At 43.7% G+C, this 27221-nt stretch overlaps 1 long non-coding RNA gene across 4 annotated transcripts in view; it reads left to right on the forward strand.

The window, feature by feature from the left end:
- Positions 1-27221, forward strand: part of LOC149979060 (uncharacterized) — a 519908-nt gene that overhangs the window by 53052 nt on the left and 439635 nt on the right. Inside the window, exon 3 of one of the 4 annotated variants that reach the window (XR_016484846.1) lies at positions 7404-7427. The exons of 2 other annotated variants lie outside the window; for them this stretch is intronic. This is a non-coding gene — a long non-coding RNA (uncharacterized LOC149979060). Of the gene's footprint in view, positions 1-820; positions 848-7403; positions 7428-27221 lie in introns of those variants that run through there. One more of the 4 variants, XR_016484849.1, reaches the window with a different exon arrangement.

The raw sequence follows: 27221 nt of genomic DNA on the forward strand, positions 1-27221 counted from the left end.
TTGGGTTTGTTTTCGAATTCTTTGTGGAACTGTGTAATCTGAGTCATACATTGGGCAGGAGGTTAGGAAGTGCAGGTTAGGAAGTGCAGCTCATTTTCAACCTCATTTTGTGGGCAGTGTGCACATAGCCTGTCTTCTTTTGAGAGCCATGTCTGCCTACGGTGGCCTTTCTCAATAGCAAGGCTATGCTCACTGAGTCTGTACATAGTCAAAGTTGACTCAGTCACAGTGGTCAGGTATTCTGCCACTGTGTACTCTCTGTTTAGGTCCAAATAGCATTCTAGTTTGCTACATTTTTTTGTTAATTCTTTCAAATGTGTCAAGTAATTATCAGTTTTTCTCCTGATTTGGTTGGGTCTAATTGTGCTGTTGTCCTGGGGCTCTGTGGGGTGTGTTTGTGTTTGTGAACAGAGCCCCAGGATCAGCTTGCTTAAGGGACCAGGTTAATCTCTCTGTAGGTGATGACTTTGTTATGGAAGGTTTTGGAATCGTTTCCTTTCAGGTGGTTGTAGAATTTAACGGCTCTTTTCAAGATTTTGATAATTAGCGGGTATCGGCCTAATTCTGCTCTGCATGCATTATTTGGTGTTTTACGTTGTACACAAAATATTTTGGGGCAGAATTCTGCCTGCGCAGTCTCAATTTGGTGTTTGCCCCATTTTGTGAATTCTTGGTTGGTGAGCGGACTCCAGACCTCACAACCAGAAAGGGCAATGTGTTCTATAACTGATTCAAGTATTTTTAGCCAGATCCTAATTGGTATGTCAAATTGAATGTTCCTTTTGATGGCACAGAAGGCCCTTCTTGCCAAGTCTCTCAGCTCGTTCACAGCTTTGTGGAAGTTACCTGTGGCGCTGATGTTTAGGCCAAGGTATGTATAGTTTTTTGTGTGCTCTAGGGCAATGGTGTCTAGTCGGAATTTGTATTTGTGGTCCTGACGACTAGACCTTTTTTGGAACACCATTATTTTTGTCTTACTGAGATTTACTGTCAGGGCCCAGGGCCCAGATCTAGGTGCTGCTGTTGGCCCTCCTTTGTTGGGGACAGAAACCAGACCATCAGCAAACAGTAGACATTTGACTTCAGATTCTAGTAGGGTCAGTCCAGGTGCTGCAGACTGTTCTAGTGCCCTCGCCAATTCTTGGATATATATGTCGAAGAGGGTGGGGCTTAAGCTGCATCCCTGTCTCACCCCACAGCCCTGTGGGAAGAAATGTGTGTGTTTTTTGCCTATTTTAACCACACACATGTTGTTTGTGTACATGGATTTGATAATGTTGTATGTATTTCCCCCAACACCACTTTTCATCAATTTGTATAACAGACCTTCATCCCAAATTGAGTCAAAAGCTTTTTTTGAAATCAACAAAGCATGAGAAGACTTTGCCTTTGTTTTGGTTTGTTTGGTTGTCAATTAGGGTGTGCAAGGTGAATATGTGGTCTGTCGTACGGTAATTTGGTAAAAAGCCAATTTGATATTTTCTCAGTACATTGTTTTCACTGAGGAAATTCACAAGTCTGCTGTTAATGATAATGATAATGCAGAGGATTTCCCTAAGGTTGCTGTTGACGCATATTCCATGGTAGTTATTGGGGTCAAATTTGTGTCCAGTTTTGTGGATTGGGGTGATCATCCCTTGGTTCCAAATATTGGGGAAGATGCCAGAGCTAAGGATGATGTTAAAGAGTTTAAGTATAGCCAATTGGAATTTGTGGTCTGTATATTTTATTATTCCGTTAAGGATATACCATCAATACCACAGGCCTTTTTGGGTTGGAGGGTTTGTATTTTGTCCTGTAGTTCATTCAATGTAATTGGAGAATCCAGTGGGTTCTGGTCGTCTTTAATAGTTGATTCTAAGATTTGTATTTGATAATGTATAGTGTACGTATATGTTTTTGCTGTTTTTGTCTTTGTTGTAGAGCCAAACATATTGGAGAAGTGGTTTACCCATATATCTCTGTTTTGGAAAGATAACTCTTTGTGTTGTTTTTTGTTTAGTGTTTACTGACAAGTTAGTGTGAGCAGAGTCTGCTGAGCATCTGGTACATGCCATTGGCTTGGGCTAGAGTAAGAGTGGGGGATGGGCCTGTTTGCCTGCTCGCGGCCTGTGCGTGTGTGTGAATTTCACGTTGAGGCCTTCTTTGCGGGAGTGGGGGGCATGGGGTGGGCAGGAGGGGGATAGGTCTTATCTGAGGGGGCCTAAATGGGGTGTGGGCATCTATCTCTCTATATCTCTCCCTGCCTCTCTCTCTTTCTCTCTCTCTGTGCATGCTGGGAGTATTTTGTAGTAGAGAGGCCGTGTGAAGGGCTCTCTCCTTACTTTGTCGTTTCTATGGTGGAGGGTTAACACACTGTAAATTTAGCAGTACCCACTGTTATTGTTTCACAATGTTAGAGTTTGTGTGGTGTGCGTGATGGCTTTGCAGCCTAGCGCGGAGGAGACGCTGTCATTACGGCATGGATTCAGGTGTGTTCCTGAGAATGGAGTTAAAGTATAGGAGGTTCTGCTTACAGTCGGTGAACAGGTAGGAGCTGAATTTATACATTCTGCTTCTAGAATGAACAAAGCTGTGGTTGTGTTCATGAAAGAGTGAATTTGGTTGGCTGATCGCTACTGGAATATTTGTTAGGGATGTTTGGTGCCGATTTCATCTCTTTCAACTCCTTCGATCAGGGTGGTAGTTGTGAATCTGCCTCCATTTATTACAGATGATCAAATCAGGAAAAAGCTGAGTCGTTTTGATAACTTTGCTTGCGGTTTTTGGGTAATGTCGGCAGGTTTTCAGGCAGATGCCAATAAGCACGTTGTTTCATTCCGGAGGCAAGAGTTTATGTTTCTAAATAACAATGAGCAACAGTTAAATCTGCATTTTAAAGTAAGGCCTGGGGAGGGGCTCTACACAGGGTTTGCCAGCACAGATAGTCTGTGGTGTTTTGAGCTTGGGGATTTGGGGCATAAGAGTTTTGTGTGCCCACATAACGGCCACAGTCAAGGTGAGGGTACAAGCACCAGACGGGGAAATCAAGGTCAACGTGAGGGGGCAATGAGATGCAGGCAGAGGCTGGGCCAAGTCAGGTTATAGATGGGGGTGTAGATGAAGCTGGGTCTAGTCAGGTTATAGATAGGGGTGTAGATGAGGCTGGGTCTAGTCAGGTTATAGATGGAGGTGTAGATGAGGCTGGGTCTAGTCAGGTTATAGATGGACGTGTAGATGAGGCTGGGTCTAGTCAGGTTATAGATGGTGATGTAGATGAGGCTGGGTCTAGTCATGTTATAGATGGAAATGGGGAGGAACCTCATTCAGACTCAGTGGGGGTGTTAAGAGACATCATTAAGCAGGTTGACCTAGTAGATGTTTGCAGAGCTAGATATCCCAACACAAGACAGTAGACATGGGTGAAGGTCTTTGGGGCTTGAGTGCAGCCCGACCCCATCGGTTTTTACATCTCCAGGAATCATTGAAATGGGCTGTTGGGTGCTAACATTCTCCAGGTGGGTTTTTCAGATCACCACTTAACCATGGCTCGGCTGTATATTTCACCAGGGCCTCGGCAGGCATCCTATTGGAAGTTTAATGTAAAGATACCTCTTTTTGCTCAGGTTTACAGACTTTTTGGGAAAGGTGGGGGCTGCAAAGAGAGGAGTATGAGTCTCTGAGTCAATTGTGGGATGTTGGAAAAGTCCAAATTCGGCATTTCTGTCAACAGTATACAGTGCTCTCATCCTCAGAGGCTAGAGCGTCTCGAGCGTCATATCATTGAAGTGGAGGAAGAGCTTGTGGGGCAAACTGGGGAGTTTTTTCCAGGTTAAAACAAAGGGAGCAAAAAGTAAAAGCTTGTAAAAGCTCCCAGTTCTTTCTTCTTTTGTTTGGAAAGACAGAGTGGTGAAGCCAAGGTCTGTGGCTGTCAGGTGACCTCTGTGGTGGGGGAGATGCGGGAGCGGACTGTGGAGTTTTATTGTATAGGGCAGAACTGTGTGATCCTGTGTGCTCAGATTTTGTTTGCAGAACTCCCTAAACCCTCTATGGCACACAGGGATGAAATTGACATTCCCCTGTTGTCCCATGAACGAGGCTGTAACCCAGATGTCCCCCGGTCGTGCACTGGAGGTCGATGGACTCCCAGTGGAGTTTTATAAAAAATTCTGGGGAATAATTGGACAGGACTTCTTTTGCGTGTTACGTGAATGTGTTGGAGTTGCCGATGATGCTGTCGGGCGGCTCTGACTCTCCTTCCCAAAAAAGGGGACTTGTGTGAACTTGAGAACTGGAGGCCTGTGGCATTGCTCTGTGCAGACTACAAGACATTTGCCAAGGTCCTCGCTAACAGACTGAAGTTCCGTCTGGACTCTATAGTCCTCAAGGACCAGACATATTGTGTACCAGGACGCTCAATCATGGACAACTTGTTCTTCAACAGGGATACGTTGGACTTGTCAATAGTTTCTAATGTGAACTTTGAACTGGTCTCTGTAGACCAAGAGAAGGCTTATTATAGATTAATGTAATGTCTATGCTTGGGTTTGGGGAAAGTTTTTTTGGCCTGTGTGAAGATGTTGTATGCTGGGGCGTCATGTATGGTCAAGGTGGGAGGGGGGCTCAGTAGGCCAGTCTGGGTGAGACGCGGCATTAGACAAGGTTGCCCCCCAGCGGGGATGTCATATACACTAGCCATTGATTATTGTCTGGGCCTCCTACGCCGGAGACTGCAGGACACGTATGGGTGTGTACGAGGGAGCTTTGTCAGCTAATGTAAACTTGGGCAAGAGCAAAGCTCTGTTATGTGGGGGATGGAGGGATAGTCTCATCTCTCTGTCTCTTAGTGCTCTCTTAGCGCTCTCTTAACTCTCTTAGCTCTCTCTTAGTGCTCTCTTAGCTCTCTCTTAGCTCTCTCTCTTAGTGCTCTCTTAGCTCTCTCTTAACTCTCTTAGTGCTCTCTTAACTCTCTCTTAACTCTCTCTTAGTGGTCTCTTAGCTCTCTCAACTCTCTCTTAGCTGTCTCTTAGTGCCCTCTTAGTGCTCTTTTAGCTCTCTCTCTTAGTGCTCTCTTAGCTCTTTCTTAGTGCTCTCTTAACTCTCTCTTAGTGCTCTTTAAGCTCTCTCTTAACTCTCTCTTAACTCTCTCTTAGTGGTCTCTTAGCTCTCTCTTAGCTCTCTCATCTCTCTCTTAACTCTCTATTAGCTCTCTCTCTCTCTGAAGCTCTGTAAAGCTTTCCTGAAGTTTGGGTCAGTCACAGTGGTCAGGTATTCTGCCACTGTTTACTCTCTGTTTAGGGCCAAATAGCATTCTAGTTTGCAAAAATTTTTTTGTTAATTCTTTCCAATGTGTCAAGTAATTATCTATTTGTTTTCTCATGATTTGGTTGGGTCTAATTGTGCTGCTGTCCTGGTGTTTGTGAAGAGAGCCCCAGGACCAGCTTGCTTAGGGGACTCTTCTCCAGGTTCATCTCTCTGTAGGTGATGGCTATGTAATAGAAGGTTTGGGAATTGTTTCCTTTTACATCTCTTTTCAAGATTTTGATCATTAGCAGGTATTGGCCTAATTCTGCTCTGCATTATTTGGTGTTTTACGTTGTACACGGAGCATATTTTTGCAGACTTCTGCATGCAGAATCTCGATTTGGTGTTTGCCCCATTTTGTGAATTCTTGGTTGGTGAGCGGACTCTAGAACTCACAACCATGAAGGGCAATGTGTTCTATAACTGATTCAAGTATTTTAGACAGATTCTAATTGGTATGTCAAATTTTATGTTCCTTTTGATGGCATAGAAGGCCCTTCTTGCCTTGTCTCAGATTGTTTGCAGCTTTGTGGAAGTTACCTGTGGTGCTGATTAGGCTGAGGAATGCATCGTTTTTTGTTTGCTCTCTCTCTCTCTCTCTCTCTCTCTCTCTCTCTCCCTCTCTCTCTCTCTCTCTCTCTCTCTCTCTCTCTCTCTCTCTCTCTCTCTCTCCATCCATCCATCCCTATTAACCACACCTGCTATCTCGACCTCTGAATTCTTGGCTATGAAAAGCCAACTGACATTTACTCCTGAGGTACTGACCTGTTGCACCCTCGACAACCACTGCGATTATTATTTGACCCTGATGGTCATCTATGACCGTTTAAACATCTTGAAGGAAGATCTGGCCTTAATGGCCATGTACTCGTATAATCTCCCCTGGGCACAGCCAAAAGAGCACTGGCCACCTCTCAGAGCGTAGTTCCTCTCTAGGTTTCTTCCTAGGTTAATATACTATACTGTTATATCCGTAAAAAACACTACAGTGAATAATACAGTAAAGACCCCCCAGCCACCAAGGCCTGTTCTCCCCACTTCAATCCCTCAGACGCAGTACAGGAGCATCATGGTAAAAACTCTGCTACTCCCACTAAGGACATTCTTTCTCCTGCTGCTTGTAATCCTCCCACCTAATGACATTCATCACTGTTGCAGTTGTTTCATCTGTATATTATTTCTTTCTGCTTTTATTTCACTAAGTGGTCATGCTGCTCCCCAAATGGTCACCCCCCACCACCACCCTCTCAGTGTTCAAGCTGCTCTCTCTCTCTGTTGGGCATGTTTTCCTCCGCTTCTGTTCCAGCCTCCCAGCTTCTTTATTTGGTTTATTGTGAAGTTGCAGAGGGACTCGAGTTTCAGCTTTTGAAGTTGTGAGCAACTGCAGGACCTTTGGTTTGGGCACACTCTCTTTAGTTCATACAGCAGAGAGAGACATAGAGAGAGAGAGGGAGGGAGAAGACCGCGGGAGATAGAGCGAGAGGGAGGGATAGAGTGTGTGTGGGGGAAGGAGAGAAGAAAGTGGGCCCAGCCATGTTGGTAAAAGCAGCCCTTGTGTTGCTCAACAGAGTCAGATTGAAGCCTAGTTCACTGCAACATTCAAGGAAATTCTGGAAATGTATGCTGATGCACAAACGCCATATAGAAAAAAGAACAATCTATTGCCAGGGACATGCCTTCACGTTTACAAACGGCAGGAAACGGCAGGTTTTTTGTTCATGTAAGAAGCCCATTATCAGCAACCATCACAGAGAGATCTTTGTGGGCTATACTCGGCCTTGTCTCAGGATGGTAAGTTGGTGGTCGAAGATATCCCTCTAGTGGTGTGGGGGCTGTGCTTTGGCAAAGTGTGTGGGGTTATATCCTGCCTGTTTGGCCCTGTCCGGGGGTGTCCTCGGATGGGGCCAGAGTGTCTTCAGACCCCTCCTGTCTCAGGCTCCAGTATTTATGCTGCAGTAGTTTATGTGTCGGGGAGCTAGGGTCACTCTGTTATATCTGGAGTATTTCTCCTGTCTTATCCGGTGTCCTGTGTGAATTTAAGTATGCTCTCTCTAATTCTTTCTTTCGCTCTTTCTTTCTCTCTTTCTTTCTCTCTTTCTTTTATTCTCTCTCTCTCTGAGGACCTGAGCCCTAGGACAATGCCTCAGGACTACCTGGCCTGATGACTCCTTGCTGTCCCCAGTCCACCTGGCCGTGCTGCTGCTCCAGTTTCAACTGTTCTGTCTGTGGCTATGGAACCCTGACCTGTTCACTGGACGTGCTACCTGTCCCAGACCTGCTGTTTTCAACTCTCTAGAGACAGCAGGAGCGGTAGAGATACTCTGAATGATCGGCCATGAAACGTCAACTGACATTTACTCCTGAGATGCTGACCTGCTGCACCCTTGACAACTACTGTGATTATTATTATTCGGTCCCTGCTGGTCATCTATGAACATTTGAACATCTTGGCCATGTTCTGTTATAATCTCCACCTGGCACAGCCTGAAGAGGACTGGCCACCCCACATAGCCTGGTTCCTCTCTAGGTTTCTTCCTAGGTTTTGGCCTTTCTAGGGAGTTTTTCCTAGCCACTGTGCTTCTACACCTGCATTGCTTGCTGTTTGGGGTTTTAGGCTGGGTTTCTGTACAGCACTTGGAGATATCAGCTGATGTACGAAGGGCTTTATAAATAAATTTGATTTGATTTAACTATTTAGCAGTCTTGTTTAGCAGTCTTCTAGCTTGGGGGAGGAGCTGTTCAGAGTTCTGTTGGTTCCAGACTTGGTGCATCGGTACCGCTTGTAGCTAAGAGAACGGACTCCCTCTGGTATAGAGGTCCTGGACGGCAGGGAGTTCGGCCACAGTAACACACTTACCCTCTATAGTGCCATGCGGTCGGATGCCAAGCAGTTACCACACCAAGCGGTGATGAAGCAACTTGAAGCTCTCGAAATGATGCGGATGGGGGGGTGCTCAGCCCTCCATTTTCTTTGGTCCATGATCAGCAACTTTGTCTTGTTAAAGTTGAAGTTGAGGCCACTGACCTCCTCCCTATAGGCTGTCTAAACGTCCTCTGTTATCAGTCCTACCATCATCGTGTCATCAGCAAATTTAAAAGCTAGGTAGCATAACCTTAACCACATGTAACATATGGATTTGCATACGCATCCAAAGTCTCAACGCAAAGTTACACCTCATTTTTCTTTTTCTTTGAGTTATTACATAAACCTGATCAGATTGGTGTGATGTAGTATAGTAAGCCTATTCCTTATAACTCCAGCCAAAAATAATTTAAAATGTACAACTTCAAGTTAAACCAAATCATTTGTACTGATGACTTCACCTACAAGCTGATTTTTTCTGAACGTATTTTTTACAAATCCTCGGTTGTGTGAGGGACTGGCGTAACTGGCGGCAGGGAAGTCAGGCGCAGCAAAACTTGGTAATCAACGGAGCAGTTTTATTCATAAAATCACCGGTAACCCTAACCACAAACAAAAAAGGTATAAAACCCGTCGCGCACCAGAGAAGACGTGCACTTACAATAAACACTACTGCACAAAGACACCAGGTGTGTGAGAAGACGAGACAAAACAAATGGAAAATGAAAAGTGGATTGATGATGTCTAGAAGACCGGCGACGCCGACCGCCGACCGAGAGGAACCGACTTCGGCAGAAGACAAAACTTGGTAATCAGCTACTGCTAGCCAATTAGCTACTGTTAGCATGAGTCAGCCAATTGCTATCAACACCTAGATACAGTTACAAGTAAACCAACATTTTGGATATACATATATAATACTATCTAAGTCAGCCAGCTAACGTTTGCTATTTAGCCAACTAGCTCTTAGCCTGGTCACAGTTGGCAACTACTGGATACCAGATAGAACAAAACATCACCACAGATTAAAAGAGCAGAGACTTACGGACGGATGGCTGGGGCCCATCCGGTGGTACAACTTTTTAACCCTCCTCTTCCGATCTAATTGGACCGATTTACATGACTTTATCCACACAGGGCATCTGAACACACACAAAAAATGTTTTGATGATTTTCATAAAATGTGGGGTGTTTTATTTAACTTTTGTACACCTGTGTTGTTCCCAGTCAAAAATGACCAGTCATGATGAATGAATGGGTGAGATTACAATTAGTGTATAAAATTGAGTTCAGGCACTTTCCTATTCATCAGATGGACACACTTCCTCTCCCAGACCCCCACATGCATGTCTGTTTGAGCACACACACACACACACACACACACACACACACACACACACACACACACACACACACACACACACACACACACACACACACACACACACACACACACACACACACACACACACACACACACACACACACACGCGCACACACACACACACACACACACACACTTCACTCCCTTTCTTGGCTTCCATGGCAACCCCCACGGGAACCTTTCCCCAATGCGTGCTCCTGGCTACATGTAAATTATGTCTGAGTGTTGGAGCGTGCTCCTGGCTAGCCATTAAAAAAATAAACATGAAAATTGTGCCGTCTGGTTTGCTTACCCTCTCTAGGGTAGGGGGCAGCATTCGGAATTTTGGATGAAAAGTATGCCCAAATTAAATGGCCTGTTACTCGGGCCCAGAAGATATGATATGCATATAACTGGTAGATGTTGATAGAAAACACTCTAAAGTTTCCAAAACTGTTAAAATAGTGTATGTGAGTATAACAGAACTGATTTAGCAGGCGAAAACCTGAGGAAAATCCATTCCGGAAGTAGTTTTTTTTGTTGGTTTTGTAGTTTTCTATTCAATGCCATTACAGTATCCATTGACTTAGAACTCCATTTGCAGTTCCTATGCCTTCCACTAGATGTTAACAGTCTTTAAAATCGTTTCAGGCTTGTATTCTTAAAAATGAGGGAGTAAGACCAGTCTGAACGAGTGGACCCTAACATGATGCAGAGTTTTTTCAGGCGCATGTGCATTTCTTGTTTACCTTTTATATTGATGCCGTTATTGTCTGGTTGAAATATTATAGATCATTTAGGCTAAAAAAAAACCTGAGGATTGAATATAAACATCGTTTGACATGTTTCCATGAACTTTACGGATACAATTTGGATTTTTTTGTCTGATTGTTTTGACTGAGTTTGAGCCTGTGGATTACAGAAGAAAACGCGCTAACAAAACTGAGGTTTTTGGATATAAAGAGACTTCATCGAACAAAAGGAACATTTATTGAGTAAATTAATGTCTTCTGATTGCCACCATATGAAGATCATCAAAGGTAAGGGATTCATTGTATCTCTATTTCTGAGTTTTGTAACGCTTCTGCTTGGCTGGTTACTCTTTGTTATAATTTGTCAACTGGGCTATGTTCTGGGCTAGGTATGTTCTGGGCTAGTTATGCTTTCGCCAAAAAGCATTTTATAAATATGACACTGTGGTTGGTTTAACAAGAAGTTCATCTTTAAACCTACGTAAAATATGTTTTGTTTTCTGAATTTTTATAATGAGCATTTCTGTAATTGAATTTGTCGCTCTGCAACCTCACTGGATGTTGGCCAGATGGACGCTAGCATCCCACGTACCCTAGAGAGGTTAACAAGGGACACCTGTTAATTGAAATGCATCCCACGTACCCTAGAGAGGTACAGCAGTAACAGTCAGTTGATTTAAATCACACAGCAGTAACAGGTAGTAAATGGAGCTGTGGGAGAGTATGGTGGTCGCTAAAAGGATAATGTTTGCATCCCATATGGAGCCCTTTTCCATTTACTGAATATGCACTGATTTTGAGAAGGGTCCAAATTTTGCATTTCTAAAGTAGTGCACTACATAGGGAATAGGGTTCTATAGGGCTCTGGTCTAAAGTAGTGCACTATATAGGGAATAGGGTTCCATAGGGCTCTGGTCTAAAGTAGTGCACTACATAGGGAATAGGGTTCCATAGGGCTCTGGTCTAAAGTAGTGCACTATATAGGGAATAGGGTTCCATAGGGCTCTGGTCTAAAGTAGTGCACTATATATAGGGAATAGGGTTCTATAGGGCTTTGGTCTAAAGTAGTGCACTATATATAGGGAATAGGGTTCCATAGGGCTCTGGTCTAAAGTAGTGCACTACATAGGGAATAGGGTTCCATAGGGCTCTGGTCTAAAGTAGTGCACTATATAGGGAATAGGGTTCTATAGGGCTTTGGTCTAAAGTAGTGCACTATATATAGGGAATAGGGTTCCATAGAGCTCTGGTCTAAAGTAGTGCACTACATAGGGAATAGGGTTCCATAGGGCTCTGGTCTAAAGTAGTGCACTATATAGGGAATAGGGTTCCATAGGGCTCTGGTCTAAAGTAGTGCACTATATATAGGGAATAGGGTTCTATAGGGCTTTGGTCTAAAGTAGTGCACTATATATAGGGAATAGGGTTCCATAGGGCTCTGGTCTAAAGTAGTGCACTACATAGGGAATAGGGTTCCATAGGGCTCTGGTCTAAAGTAGTGCACTATATAGGGAATAGGGTTCTATAGGGCTTTGGTCTAAAGTAGTGCACTATATATAGGGAATAGGGTTCCATAGAGCTCTGGTCTAAAGTAGTGCACTACATAGGGAATAGGGTTCCATAGGGCTCTGGTCTAAAGTAGTGCACTATATAGGGAATAGGGTTCCATAGGGCTCTGGTCTAAAGTAGTGCACTATATATAGGGAATAGGGTTCTATAGGGCTTTGGTCTAAAGTAGTGCACTATATATAGGGAATAGGGTTCCATAGGGCTCTGGTCTAAAGTAGTGCACTATATAGGGAATAGGGTTCCATAGGTCTCTGGTCTAAAGTAGTGCACTATATAGGGAATAGGGTTCCATAGGGCTCTGGTCTAAAGTAGTGCACTATATATAGGGAATAGGGTTCTATAGGGCTTTGGTCTAAAGTAGTGCACTATATATAGGGAATAGGGTTCCATAGGGCTCTGGTCTAAAGTAGTGCACTATATAGGGAATAGGGTTCCATAGGTCTCTGGTCTAAAGTAGTGCACTATATAGGGAATAGGGTTCCATAGGTCTCTGGTCTAAAGTAGTGCACTATATATAGGGAATAGGGTTCTATAGGTCTCTGGTCTAAAGTAGTGCACTATATATAGGGAATAGGGTTCCATAGGGCTCTGGTCTAAAGTAGTGCACTATATAGGGAATAGGGTTCCATAGGTCTCTGGTCTAAAGTAGTGCACTATATAGGGAATAGGGTTCCATAGGTCTCTGGTCTAAAGTAGTGCACTATATATAGGGAATAGGGTTCTATAGGGCTTTGGTCTAAAGTAGTGCACTATATATAGGGAATAGGGTTCCATAGGGCTCTGGTCTAAAGTAGTGCACTATATAGGGAATAGGGTTCCATAGGTCTCTGGTCTAAAGTAGTGCACTATATAGGGAATAGGGTTCCATAGGGCTCTGGTCTAAAGTAGTGCACTATATAGGGAATAGGGTTCTATAGGGCTTTGGTCTAAAGTAGTGCACTATATATAGGGAATAGGGTTCCATAGGGCTCTGGTCTAAAGTAGTGCACTATATATAGGGAATAGGGTTCCATAGGGCTCTGGTCTAAAGTAGTGCACTATATATAGGGAATAGGGTTCCATAGGGCTCTGGTCTAAAGTAGTGCACTATATAGGGAATACGGTTCCATAGGGCTCTGGTCTAAAGTAGTGCACTATATAGGGAATAGGGTTCCATAGGGCTCTGGTCTAAAGTAGTGCACTATATATAGGGAATAGGGTTCCATAGGGCTCTGGTCTAAAGTAGTGCACTATATAGGGAATAGGGTTCCATAGGGCTCTGGTCTAAAGTAGTGCACTATATAGGGAATAGGGTTCCATAGGGCTCTGGTCTAAAGTAGTGCACTATATAGGGAATAGGGTTCCATAGGGCTCTGGTCTAAAGTAGTGCACTATATAGGGAATAGGGTTCCATAGGGCTCTGGTCTAAAGTAGTGCACTATATATAGGGAATAGGGTTCCATAGGGCTCTGTTCTAAAGTAGTGCACTATATAGGGAATAGGGTTCTATAGGGCTCTGGTCTAAAGTAGTGCACTACATAGGGAATAGGGTTCCATAGGGCTCTGGTCTAAAGTAGTGCACTATATAGGGAATAGGGTTCCATAGGGCTCTGGTCTAAAGTAGTCCACTATATAGGGAATAGGGTTCCATAGGGCTCTGGTCTAAAGTAGTGCACTATATAGGGAATAGGGTTCCATAGGGCTCTTATCTAAAGTAGTGCACTATATAGGGAATAGGGTTCTATAGGGCTCTGGTCTAAAGTAGTGCACTATATAGGGAATAGGGTTCCATAGGGCTCTGGTCTAAAGTAGTGCACCATATAGGGAATAGGGTTCCATAGGGCTCTGGTCTAAAGTAGTGCACTATATAGGGAATAGGGTTCCATAGGGCTCTGGTCTAAAGTAGTGCACTATATATAGGGAATAGGGTTCCATAGGGCTCTGGTCTAAAGTAGTGCACTATATAGGGAATAGGGTTCCATAGGGCTCTGGTCTAAAGTAGTGCACTATATAGGGAATAGGGTTCCATAGGGCTCTTATCTAAAGTAGTGCACTATATAGGGAATAGGGTTCCATAGGGCTCTGGTCTAAAGTAGTGCACTATATAGGGAATAGGGTTCCATAGGGCTCTGGTCTAAAGTAGTGCACTATATAGGGAATAGGGTTCCATAGGGCTCTGGTCTAAAGTAGTGCACTATATAGGGAATAGGGTTCCATAGGGCTCTGGTCTAAAGTAGTGCACTATATATAGGGAATAGGGTTCCATAGGGCTCTGGTCTAAAGTAGTGCACTATATAGGGAATAGGGTTCTATAGGGCTCTGGTCTAAAGTAGTGCACTACATAGGGAATAGGGTTCCATAGGGCTCTGGTCTAAAGTAGTGCACTACATAGGGAATAGGGTTCCATAGGGCTCTGGTCTAAAGTAGTGCACTATATAGGGAATAGGGTTCCATAGGACTCTGGTCTAAAGTAGTGCACTATATAGGGAATAGGGTTCCATAGGGCTCTGGTCTAAAGTAGTGCACTATATAGGGAATAGGGTTCCATAGGGCTCTGGTCTAAAGTAGTGCACTATATATAGGGAATAGGGTTCCATAGGGCTCTGGTCTAAAGTAGTGCACTATATAGGGAATAGGGTTCTATAGGGCTCTGGTCTAAAGTAGTGCACTACATAGGGAATAGTGTTCCATAGGGCTCTGGTCTAAAGTAGTGCACTATATAGGGAATAGGGTTCCATAGGGCTCTGGTCTAAAGTAGTGCACTATATAGGGAATAGGGTTCCATAGGGCTCTGGTCTAAAGTAGTGCACTATATAGGGAATAGGGTTCCATAGGGCTCTGGTCTAAAGTAGTGCACTATATAGGGAATAGGGTTCCATAGGGCTCTGGTCTAAAGTAGTGCACTATATAGGGAATAGGGTTCCATAGGGCTCTGGTCTACAGTAGTGCACTATATATAGGGAATAGGGTTCCATAGGGCTCTGGCCTAAAGTAGTGCACTATATAGGGAATAGGGTTCCATAGGGCTCTGGTCTAAAGTAGTGCACTATATAGGGAATAAGGTTCCATAGGGCTCTGGTCTAAAGTAGTGCACTATATAGGGAATAGGGTTCCATAGGGCTCTGGTCTAAAGTAGTGCACTATATATAGGGAATAGGGTTCCATAGGGCTCTGGTCTAAAGTAGTGCACTACATAGGGAATAGGGTTCCATAGGGCTCTGGTCTAAAGTAGTGCACTATATAGGGAATAGGGTTCCATAGGGCTCTGGTCTAAAGTAGTGCACTATATATAGGGAATAGGGTTCTATAGGGCTTTGGTCTAAAGTAGTGCACTATATAGGGAATAGGGTTCAATAGGGCTCTGGTCTAAAGTAGTGCACTATATAGGGAATAGGGTTCCATAGGGCTCTGGTCTAAAGTAGTGCACTATATAGAGAATAGGGTTCCATAGGGCTCTGGTCTAAAGTAGTGCACTATATAGGGAATAGGGAGGCAGTACGGGTTTGTTCCGGGTGGAAAAGCAGGATTTGGAGGGTTGGAGACTCTGTTTCCCTCTGATTTCCTCTGGAAAGAGTGATCTAATGATTGTCTCCCTCTCTCTTTATTGGCATGGGAAACATGTTTGCATTGCCAAAGCAAGTGAAATAGATAATAAAAATGAACAGTAAACATTACACATAAAAAAAATAATATAGACATTTCAATTGTCATATTTTGTCAAAATACAGTGTTGTAACGATGTGCAAATTGTAAAAACATATTTATACATACATATGGGTTGTATTTACAATGGTGTTTGTTCTTCACTGGTTGCCCTTTTCTTGTGGCAACAGGTCACAAATCTTGCTGCTGTGATGGAACACTGTGGTATTTCACCCAGTAGATATGGGAGTTGTGAATTGAATTCTTTGTGGATCTGTGTAATCTGAGGGAAATATGTGTCTCTAATATGGTCATACATTGAACCTTCCAGAAATACAACCATCTCTGCAGCATTCAATCAATCGGGCCTTTATGGTAGAGTGGCCAAACAGAAGCCACTCCTCAGAAAACGCACACGACAGCCCACTTGCAGTTCGCCAAGAGGCATCTTGGTAAGATGGCGCTGACAGCGACGGATGCCTCATTTCTAGTCCTTAGGAAACTTTGCAGTATTTTGTTGTTTTATGTAGTATTTCTTTCATTTTTTGCCCAGAAAATATTGTATTATTACATATAGCCTCAAAGAACCATTGGATATCAGAACTACTCCAAATTATCATCACTACTATGACCAGGAATACGACTTTCCCGAAACGGATCCTTTGTCTGAACCACCCAGGGCATTTGAACTGATTCCAGAGGCTGACCCAAAACAACACCGCCGGAGAAGGAGTAGATGGAGCAGTCTTCTGGTCAGACTTCAGAGGCGTTCACATCACCCGCCGCTTCCGAGTATATTACTCACTAATGTACAGTCTCTAGATAACAAGGTAGACTAAATTAGGGAAAGGATTGCTTTCCAGAGAGACTTCAGGGATTTTACTGCCTCCCTATCCTCTGTTTCACGGAAACATGGCTCTCTCTGTATATGCTGTCGTAGTCGATACAGCCACCTGGACTCTTTGTGCATCGCTCCGACAACAATAAACATCTCGGCTGGCGCAGTGGTTAAGGGCACTGTACTGCAGCGCCAGCTGTGCCACCAGAGACTCTGTGTTCGCGCCCAGGCTCTGTCGTAACCGGCTGCGACCGGGAGGTCCGTGGGGCGATGCACAATTGGCCTAGCGTTGTCCGGGTTAGGGAGGGTTTGGCCGGTAGGGATATCCTTGTCTCATCGCGCACCAGCGACTCCTGTGACGGGCCGGGCACAGTGCGCGCTAACCAAGGCTGCCAGGTGCATGGTGTTTCCTCTGACACATTGGTGCGGCTGGCTTCCGGGTTGGATGCCCTCCCCCGCCCTGTGTTAAGAAGCAGTGTGTCTTGGTTGGGTTGTGTATCGGAGGACGCATGACTTTCAACCTTCGTCTCTCCCGAGCCCGTACGGGAGTTGTAGCGATGAGACAAGATAGTAGCTACTAAAAAACGATTGGAAATTGGGGAGAAAGAGGGGGTAAATTCAACCAAAAAAAATTAAAATTAAAAAAGCCATCTCTCCGGGAAGAAGAAGGGTGGGGGTGTATGTTTCATTCTAGGTCACCTGACCTAGGTCACCTGACCTAGAATGCCTCACAATCAATCAAATGCTGACCGTATTATCTTCTAGTCCTTAGGAAACTTTGGAAACAAGGGAATTCTCCATCTGACCCCCTCAAGCCGAAACCACGACGGCCCTCAAGGAACTTCACTGGAGTTTATGCAAACTGGAAATCATATATCCTGAGGATGCATTAGCTGGGGATTTTATCAAAGCAAGCATTTGAGAACAAGGCTACCTAAATTCTATCAGCATATTGACTGTAGCACTCACCTTGGAAAAACACTGGATCACTGCTACTCTAACTTCCGCGATGCATACAAGGCCCTCCCCCGCCCTCCTTTCGGCAAATCTGACCAAGACTCCATTTCGCTCCTCCCTTCCTATCCCTTCCTCCCTTCCTATAAGCTAAAACTCAAACACTATCAAATCAAATGAAACTTTATTTGTCACTTGCGCCGAATACAACAAGTGTAGACTTCACCGTGAAATGCTTCCTTATTAACCAACAGTGCAGTTCAAGAATAGTTTTTTTAGGCTAAAGTAGGCTAAAATAATAATTCATAATAAAAAGTAACAGAATAAGAATAACAAAAACGAGGCTATATACAGGGGGCACCGGTGCCGAGTCAGTGTTAATTACAGGTTAATTGAGATCATTTGTACATGTAGGTGGGGGTGAAGTGACAATGCATAGATAATAAACACCGAGTAGCAGCAGTGTACCTGAAGTCTATCTCAGATTCTAACTTCTCTCTTATCAAGGAGCTCAAGTCTTTCTCTGAGAAAATCCTTTTACAGCTTTTTGTAAAAAAATAAACATACACTTTACATAAACATATTACATGCTACTAAAATTGCACTTGTATGTACAGTATTCACCTGAGAAATATATATACTATACCATTCAAAGGTTTGGGGTGACTTAGAAATGTCCTTGTTTTCCATGAGTTGCAAAATTAATAGGAAATATAGTCAAGACATTGACAAGGTTAGAAAGAATGATTTTTAATTGAAATAATAATATTCCGTACTCCAAACTTTGCTCTCGTCAAAGAATCTTCAATTTGCAGCCTTTAGGGGCCTTGCAGACCTTTGGCATTCTAGTTGTTAATTTGTTGAGGTAATCTGAAGAGATTTCACCCCATGCTTCCTGATGCACCTCCCACAAGTTGGATTGGCTTGATGGGCACTTCTGGGCAAGTTGCTCCCACAACAGCTCAATGGGGTTGAGATCCAGTGACTGTGCTGGTCACTCCATTATAAACAGAATACCAGCTGACTGCTTCTTCCCTAAATAGTTATTGCATTGTTTGGAGCTGTGCTTTGGGTGATAGCCTTCCTTCTTCAAGATCCCTTTTACCCTGAACTAATCTCCCACTTTACCATCACCAAAGCACCCCCAGACCATCACATTGCCTCCACCAAAGCACCCCCAGACCATCACATTGCCTCCACCAGACAGTTGGTATCAATCACTCCTCCAGCATCTTTTCATTTTTTCTGCGTCTCACAAATGTTCTTTGTGATCCAAACACATTCGTCTGTCCAAAACACATTTTTCCAATCTTCCCCTGTCCAGTGTCTGTGTTCTTTTGCCGATCTTAATCTTTTCTTTTTATTGGCCAGTCTGAGATATTACTTTTTCTTTGTAAATCTGCCTAGAAGTCCAGCATCTTGCAGTCTCCTCTTCACTGTTGACGTTGACACTGTTGTTTTGCGGGAACTATTTAATAAAGCTGCCAGTTGAGGACTTGTGAGGCGTCTGTTTCTCAAACTAGACACTCTAATGTACTTGTCCTCTTGCTCAGAAGTGGCCAGTCAAAACTCTGTTTTCAAATGCGATTGGTCGATGAAGTATTTCACTAAGCTCTGTATGCTATGTGCTCTCTAACCATGTTCCAGGGTTCTAGGCTCTGTAGGCTATGTGCTCTCTAACCGTGTTCCAGGGTTCTATTCCTATAGGCTATGTGCTCTCTAACCGTGTTCCAGGGTTCTAGGCTCTGTAGGCTATGTGCTCTCCAACCGTGTTCCAGGGTTCTATTCCTATAGGCTATGTGCTCTCTAACCGTGTTCCAGGGTTCTAGGCTCTGTAGGCTATGTGCTCTCTAACCGTGTTCCAGGGTTCTAGGCCTATAGGCTATGTGCTATCTAACCGTGTTCCAGGGTTCAAGGCTATGTGCTCTCTAACCGTGTTCCAGGGTTCTAGGCCTATAGGCTATGTGCTCTCTAACCGTGTTCCAGGGTTCTAGGCCTATAGGCTATGTGCTCTCTAATCGTGTTCCAGGGTTCTAGGCCTATAGGCTTGTTTGGAGTTACTTGGCCGCTTTAGTTGTGATACAAACCTTATTAAAACATATAGGACTATGGACTAGGATACATGAGGTGTGATACTAACCTTATAGGACTATGGACTAGACTACATGAGGTGTGATAATAACCTTATAGGACTATGGACTAGGATACATGAGGTGTGATACTAACCTTATAGGACTATGGACTAGACTACATGAGGTGTGATACTAACCTTATAGGACTATGGACTAGGCTACATGAGGTGTGATACTATCCTTATTAAAACATATAGGACTATGGACTAGTCTACATGAGGTGTGATACTAACCTTATTAAAACATATAGGACTATGGACTAGTCTACATGAGGTGTGATACTAACCTTATAGGACTATGGACTAGACTACATGAGGTGTGATACTAACCTTATAGGACTATGGGCTAGACTACATGAGGTGTGATACTAACCTTATAGGACTATGGACTAGGCTACATGAGGTGTGATACTAACCTTATTAAAACATATAGGACTATGGACTAGACTACATGAGGTGTGATTCTAACCTTATAGGACTATGGACTAGACTACATGAGGTGTGATACTAACCTTATAGGACTATGGACTAGACTACATGAGGTGTGATACAAACCTTATAGGACTATGGGCTAGACTACATGAGGTGTGATACTAACCTTATAGGACTATGAACTAGGCTACATGAGGTGTGCGACAAAGATTTGAAAAAGTTGCCTTATTGCACATCATTCACAAGAGGTTTGTATTAGTTTTTTTAATGGATCCCCATTAGCTGCTGCCAAAGCATTTTAATATCAAGTAAAAAATACACCTTAAGGAACAGGACTGTGAAGTAACACAAACATAGGCACATCCATGTGTGTGTGTGTGTATAGTACGTATGTCATGTGTGTGTATAGTACCTATCTTATCATGTGTGTGTATGCATATGTCTGTGTTTTTGTTTGTGTCTCTTCACAGTCCCTGCTGTTCCCTAAGGTGTGTTTTTACCTGCTTTTTAAATCTGATTCTACTGCTGCATGAGTTACCTGATGTGGAATAGAGTTCCATGTAGTCATGGCTCTATGTGGTACTGTGAATAGAGTTCCATGTAGTCATGGCTCTATGTAGTACTGTGGAATAGAGTTCCATGTAGAACTGTGGAATAGAGTTCCATGTAGAACTGTGGAATAGAGTTCCATGTAGTCATGGCTCTATGTAGTACTGTGGAATAGAGTTCCATGTAGTCATGGCTCTATGTAGTACTGTGGAATAGAGTTCCATGTAGTCATGGCTCTATGTAGTTCTGTGGAATAGAGTTCCATGTAGTCATGGCTCTATGTAGTACTGTGGAATAGAGTTCCATGTAGTCATGGCTCTATGTAGTACTGTGGAATAGAGTTCCATGTAGTCATGGCTCTATGTAGTACTGTGGAATAGAGTTCCATGTAGTCATGGCTCTATGTAGTACTGTGGAATAGAGTTCCATGTAGTCATGGCTCTATGTAGTACTGTGGAATAGAGTTCCATGTGGTCATGGCTCTATGTAGTACTGTGGAATAGAGTTCCATGTAGTCATGGCTCTATGTGGTACTGTGAATAGAGTTCCATGTAGTCATGGCTCTATGTAGTACTGTGGAATAGAGTTCCATGTAGAACAGTGGAATAGAGTTCCATGTAGTCATGGCTCTATGTAGTACTGTGGAATAGAGTTCCATGTAGTCATGGCTCTATGTAGTACTGTGGAATAGAGTTCCATGTAGTCATGGCTCTATGTAGTACTGTGGAATAGAGTTCCATGTAGTCATGGCTCTATGTAGTACTGTGGAATAGAGTTCCATGTAGTCATGGCTCTATGTAGTACTGTGGAATAGAGTTCCATGTGGTCATGGCTCTATGTAGTACTGTGGAATAGAGTTCCATGTAGTCATGGCTCTATGTAGTACTGTGGAATAGAGTTCCATGTGGTCATGGCTCTATGTAGTACTGTGGCATATAGTTCATAGAGTTCCATGTAGTCATGGCTCTATGTAGTACTGTGGAATAGAGTTCCATGTAGTCATGGCTCTATGTAGTACTGTGGAATAGAGTTCCATGTAGTCATGGCTCTATGTAGTACTGTGGAATAGAGTTCCATGTAGTCATGGCTCTATGTAGTACTGTGGAATAGAGTTCCATGTAGTCATGGCTCTATGTAGTACTGTGGAATAGAGTTCCATGTAGTCATGGCTCTATGTAGTACTGTGGAATAGAGTTCCATGTAGTCATGGCTCTATGCAGTACTGTGGAATAGAGTTCCATGTAGTCATGGCTCTTTGTAGTACTGTGTGCCTCCCATAGTGTGTTCTGGACTTGGGGTCTATGAAGAGACCTCTGATGGCATATGTTGTGGGGTATGCATGGGTGTCCGAGCTGTGTGCTAGTATTTTAAACAGACAGTTTGGTACCTTCAGCTTGTCAACACTTCTTACAAAAACAAGTAATGATGAGTCAATCTCTCCTCCACTTTGAGCCATGAGAGATTGACATGCATATAATTAATGTTAGCTCTCCGTGTACTTTTAAGGGCCAGCCGTGCTGCCCTGTTCTGAGCCAACTGCAATTTCCCAAGTCCCTCTTCATGGCACCTGACCACACAACTGAACAGTAGTCCAGGTGTGACAAAACTAGGGCCTGTGGGACCTGCCTTGTTGATAGTGTTGTTAAGAGGGTAGAAACTAGGGCCTGTAGGACCTGCCATGTTGATAGTGTTGTTAAGAAGGTAGAAACTATGGCCTGTAGGACCTGCCTTGTTGATAGTGTTGTTAAGAGGGTAGAAACTAGGGCCTGTAGGACCTGCCTTGTTGATAGTGTTGTTAAGATGGTAGAAACTAGGGCCTGTAGGACCTGCCTTGTTGATAGTGTTGTTAAGAGGGTAGAAACTAGGGCCTGTAGGACCTGTCTTGTTGATAGTGTTGTTAAGAAGTTAGAAACTAGGGCCTGTAGGACCTGCCTTGTTGATAGTGTTGTTAAGAAGGTAGAAACTAGGGCCTGTAGGACCTGCCTTGTTGATAGTGCTGTTAAGAAGGTAGAAACTAGAGCCTGTAGGACCTGCCTTGTTGATAGGGTTGTTAAGAAGGTAGAAACTAGGACCTGTAGGACCTGCCTTGTTGATAGTGTTGTTAAGAAGGTAGAAACTATGGCCTGTAGGACCTGCCTTGTTGATAGTGTTGTTAAGAAGGTAGAAAGTAGGGCCTGTAGGACCTGTCTTGTTGATAGTGCTGTTAAGAAGGTAGAAACTAGGGCCTGTAGGACCTGCCTTGTTGATAGTGCTGTTAAGAAGGTAGAAACTAGGGCCTGTAGGACCTGCCTTGTTGATAAGAATGTAGAAACTAGGACCTGCCTTGTTGATAGTGCTGTTAAGAAGGTAGAAACTAGGGCCTGTAGGACCTGCCTTGTTGATAGTGTTGTTAAGAAGGTAGAAACTAGGGCCTGTAGGACCTGCCTTGTTGATAGTGTTGTTAAGAAGGTAGAAACTAGAGCCTGTAGGACCTGCCTTGTTGATAGTGTTGTCTAGAAGGTAGAAACTAGAGCCTGTAGGACCTGCCTTGTTGATAATGTTGTTAAGAAGGTAGAAACTAGGGCCTGTAGGACCTGCCTTGTTGATAGTGTTGTTAAGAAGGTAGAAACTAGGGCCTGTAGGACCTGCCTTGTAGATTGTGTTGTTAAGATGGTAGAAACTAGGGCCTGTAGGACCTGCCTTGTTGATAGTGTTGTTAAGAAGGTAGAAACTAGGGCCTGTAGGACCTGCCTTGTAGATTGTGTTGTTAAGAAGGTAGAAACTAGGGCCTGTAGGACCTGCCTTGTTGATAGTGTTGTTAAGAAGGTAGAAACTAGGGCCTGTAGGACCTGCCTTGTTGATAGTGTTGTTAAGAAGGTAGAAACTAGGGCCTGTAGGACCTGCCTTGTTGATAGTGTTGTTAAGAAGGTAGAAACTAGGGCCTGTAGGACCTGCCTTGTTGATAGTGTTGTTAAGAAGGTAGAAACTAGGGCCTGTAGGACCTGCCTTGTTGATAGTGTTGTTAAGAAGGTAGAAACTAGAGCCTGTAGGACCTGCCTTGTTGATAGTGTTGTCTAGAAGGTAGAAACTAGAGCCTGTAGGACCTGCCTTGTTGATAGTGTTGTTAAGAAGGTAGAAACTAGGGCCTGTAGGACCTGCCTTGTTGATAGTGTTGTTAAGAAGGTAGAAACTAGGGCCTGTAGGACCTGCCTTGTTGATAGTGTTGTTAAGAAGGTAGAAACTAGGGCCTGTAGGACCTGCCTTGTTGATAGTGTTGTTAAGAAGGTAGAAACTAGGGCCTGTAGGACCTGCCTTGTTGATAGTGTTGTTAAGAAGGTAGAAACTAGGGCCTGTAGGACCAGCCTTGTTGATAGTGCTGTTAAGAAGGTAGAAACTAGGGCCTGTAGGACCTGCCTTGTTGATAGTGTTGTTAAGAAGGCAGAGCATCACTTTATTATAGACAGACTTCTCCCCATCTTAGCAACTGTTGTATCAACATGTTTTGACCATGACAGTTGACAATCTAGTGTTACTCCAAGCAGTTTAGTCACCTCAACTTGCACATTATACGATGAAGGTTTAGTGAATGATTTGTCCCAAATACAACACTTTTGGAAATATTTAGGACTGATTAACATCCACTTGCAGTAGCACATTTAGTACACTTAGAGGAGCAATTAGGGTTAAGTGCCTTACTCAATGTAAGTCAGCTTGGGGATTTGAACCAGCAATTTTTTGGTTACAAGCCCAACACTCCTAACCACTAGGCTACCTGCGAGCACACTTAATTATGCAACATCAAATCAAAGTGTAGTTGTCACGTGCTGAATACAACAGGTGTAGTAGACCTTACAGTGAAATGCTGAATACAACAGGTGTAGTAGACCTCACAGTGAAATGCTGAATACAACAGGTGTAGTAGACCTTACAGTGAAATGCTGAATACAACAGGTGTAGTAGACCTTACAGTGAAATGCTGAATACAACAGGTGTAGTAGACCTTACAGTGAAATGCTGAATACAACAGGTGTAGTAGACCTTACAGTGAAATGCTGAATACAACAGGTGTAGTAGACCTTACAGTGAAATGCTGAATACAACAGGTGTAGTAGACCTCACAGTGAAATGCTGAATACAACAGGTGTAGTAGACCTTACAGTGAAATGCTGAATACAACAGGTGTATTAGACCTTACAGCAAAATGCTGAATACAACAGGTGTAGTAGACCTCACAGTGAAATGCTGAATACAACAGGTGTAGTAGACCTCACAGTGACATGCTGAATACAACAGGTGCAGTAGACCTCACAGTGGTAGTTAGGCTATATACAGTAGTTAGGCTATATACAGTAGAGAGGCTATATACAGTAGAGAGGCTCTATACAGTAGAGGGGCTATATACAGTAGAGAGGCTATATACAGTAGAGGGGCTATATACAGTAGAGAGGCTATATACAGTAGAGAGGCTATATACAGTAGAGAGGCTCTATACAGTAGAGGGGCTATATACAGTAGAGAGGCTATATACAGTAGAGAGGCTATATACAGCAGCGAGGCTATATACAGTAGAGAGGCTATATACAGTAGAGAGGCTATATACAGTAGAGAGGCTATATACAGTAGAGAGGCTATATACAGTAGAGAGGCTATATACAGTAGAGAGGCTATATACAGTAGAGAGGCTATATACAGTCGAGAGGCTATATACAGTAGAGAGGCTATATACAGTAGAGAGGCTATATACAGTAGTTAGGCTATATACAGTAGAGAGGCTATATACAGTAGAGAGGTTATATACAGTAGAGGGGCTATATACAGTAGAGGGGCTATATACAGTAGAGAGGCTATATACAGTAGAGGGGCTATATACAGTAGAGGGGCTATATACAGTAGAGGGGCTATATACAGTAGAGAGGCTATATACAGTAGAGAGGCTATATACAGTAGAGGGGCTATATACAGTAGAGGGGCTATATACAGTAGAGGGGCTATATACAGTAGAGGGGCTATATACAGTAGAGGGGCTATATACAGTAGAGGGGCTATATACAGTAGAGAGGCTATATACAGTAGAGGGGCTATATACAGTAGAGGGGCTATATACAGTAGAGAGGCTATATACAGTAGAGAGGCTATATACAGTAGAGGGGCTATATACAGTAGAGAGGTAATAACAGTAGAGAGGCTGTATACAGTAGAGAGGCTATATACAGTAGAGGGGCTATATACAGTAGAGAGGATATAGACAGTAGAGGGGCTATATACAGTAGAGGGGCTATATACAGTAGAGAGGCTATATACAGTAGAGGGGCTATATACAGTAGAGGGGCTATATACAGTAGAGAGGCTATATACAGTAGAGAGGCTATATACAGTAGAGAGGCTATATACAGTAGAGAGTCCACATACCGTTTAGTCAGGCTGATTGAGGTAGTATGTACATGTAGATATGGTTAAAGTGCCCATGCATATATGATGAACAGAGAGTAGCAGCAGCGTAAAAGAGGGGTTGGGGGAGGCACACAATGCAAATAGTCTGGGTAGCCATTTGATTACCTGTTCTTATGGAGTCTTATGTCTTGGGGGTAAAAACTGTTGTGAAGCCTTTTTGTCCTAGACTTGGCACTCCGGTACCTCTTGCCATGCGGTAGTAGAGAGAACAGTCACCCCAAGACTGGGGTGGCTGGGGTCTTTGACCATTTCTAGGGCTGTTTTTTGATACAACCTGGTGTAGAGGTCCTGGATGGCAGGCAGCTTAAACCCAGTGATGTACTAGGCCTTACGCACTACCCTCTGTAGAGGCCGAGCAGTTGCCATACCAGGACGTGATGCAACCATTCAGGATTCTCTCGATGTTGCAGCTGTAGAACCTTTTGAGGATCTGAGGACCCATGCCAAATCTTTTTAGTTTCCTGAGGGGGAATAGGCTTTGTCGTTCCCTCTTCACGACTGTCTTGGTGTGTTTGGACAATTCTAGTTTGTTGTTGATGTGGACACCAAGGAATTTGAAGCTCTCAACCTGCTCCACTACAGCCGAGTCGATGAGAATGGGGGCATGCTCGGTGATCCTTTTCCTGTAGTCCACAATCATCTCCTTAGTCTTGGTTACGTTGAGGGATAGGCTGTTATTTTGGCACCACCCGGCCAGGTCTCTGACCTTCTCCCTATAGGCTGTCCGTCGTTGTCGGTGATCAAGCCTACCAGTGTTGTGTCATCAGCAAACTTAATGATGGTGTTGGAGTCGTGCCTGGCCATGCAGTCGTGGGTGAACAGGGAGTACAGGAGGGGACTGAGCACGCACCCCTGGGGAGCTCCAGTGTTGAGGATCAGCGTGGCAGATGTGTTGCTACCTACCCTCACCACCTGGGGGCAGGAAGTCCAGGATCCAGTTGCAGAGGGAGGTGTTTAGTCCCAGGAAGAGTTGTGGTCGGATTTACCAAATGGAGGGCGAGGGAGAGCTTTGTACGCGTCTCTGTGTTTGAAGTACAGGTGATCTAGAATTGTTTTCCCCTCTGGTTGCACATTTAACATGTTGATGTAAATTAGGTAGAACTGATTTAAGTTTCCCTGCATTAAAGCACTTCAGTGCTCTCACACTGTTGTGATTCAACTCATTCTCACTGCCTGTCTTTGTCCCAAAGGGCACCCTGTTACGTGTAGGAGCCCTATGGGTCCTGGTCAAAAAAGGGTGCACTAAATAGGGAATAGGATACCAGTTGACCCACAGAGAAGAAAACACGTATCTAAACAACTGTAGACATTAGACTAACATTTACATGTTCCAGTCCAGTGGAAAGGCCAGGGCGAGATACACAGATATGTTGTTTTGATTCTGCTCCTCAACTAAAGGAAACATGAAAGAGAAATGGATTACTGTTGCTAATAGT

The sequence above is a fragment of the Oncorhynchus mykiss genome, chromosome 12 (genome assembly GCF_057628025.1).
Source record: "Oncorhynchus mykiss isolate SJ-2025 chromosome 12, ASM5762802v1, whole genome shotgun sequence".
Lineage (NCBI taxonomy): Eukaryota > Metazoa > Chordata > Actinopteri > Salmoniformes > Salmonidae > Oncorhynchus > Oncorhynchus mykiss.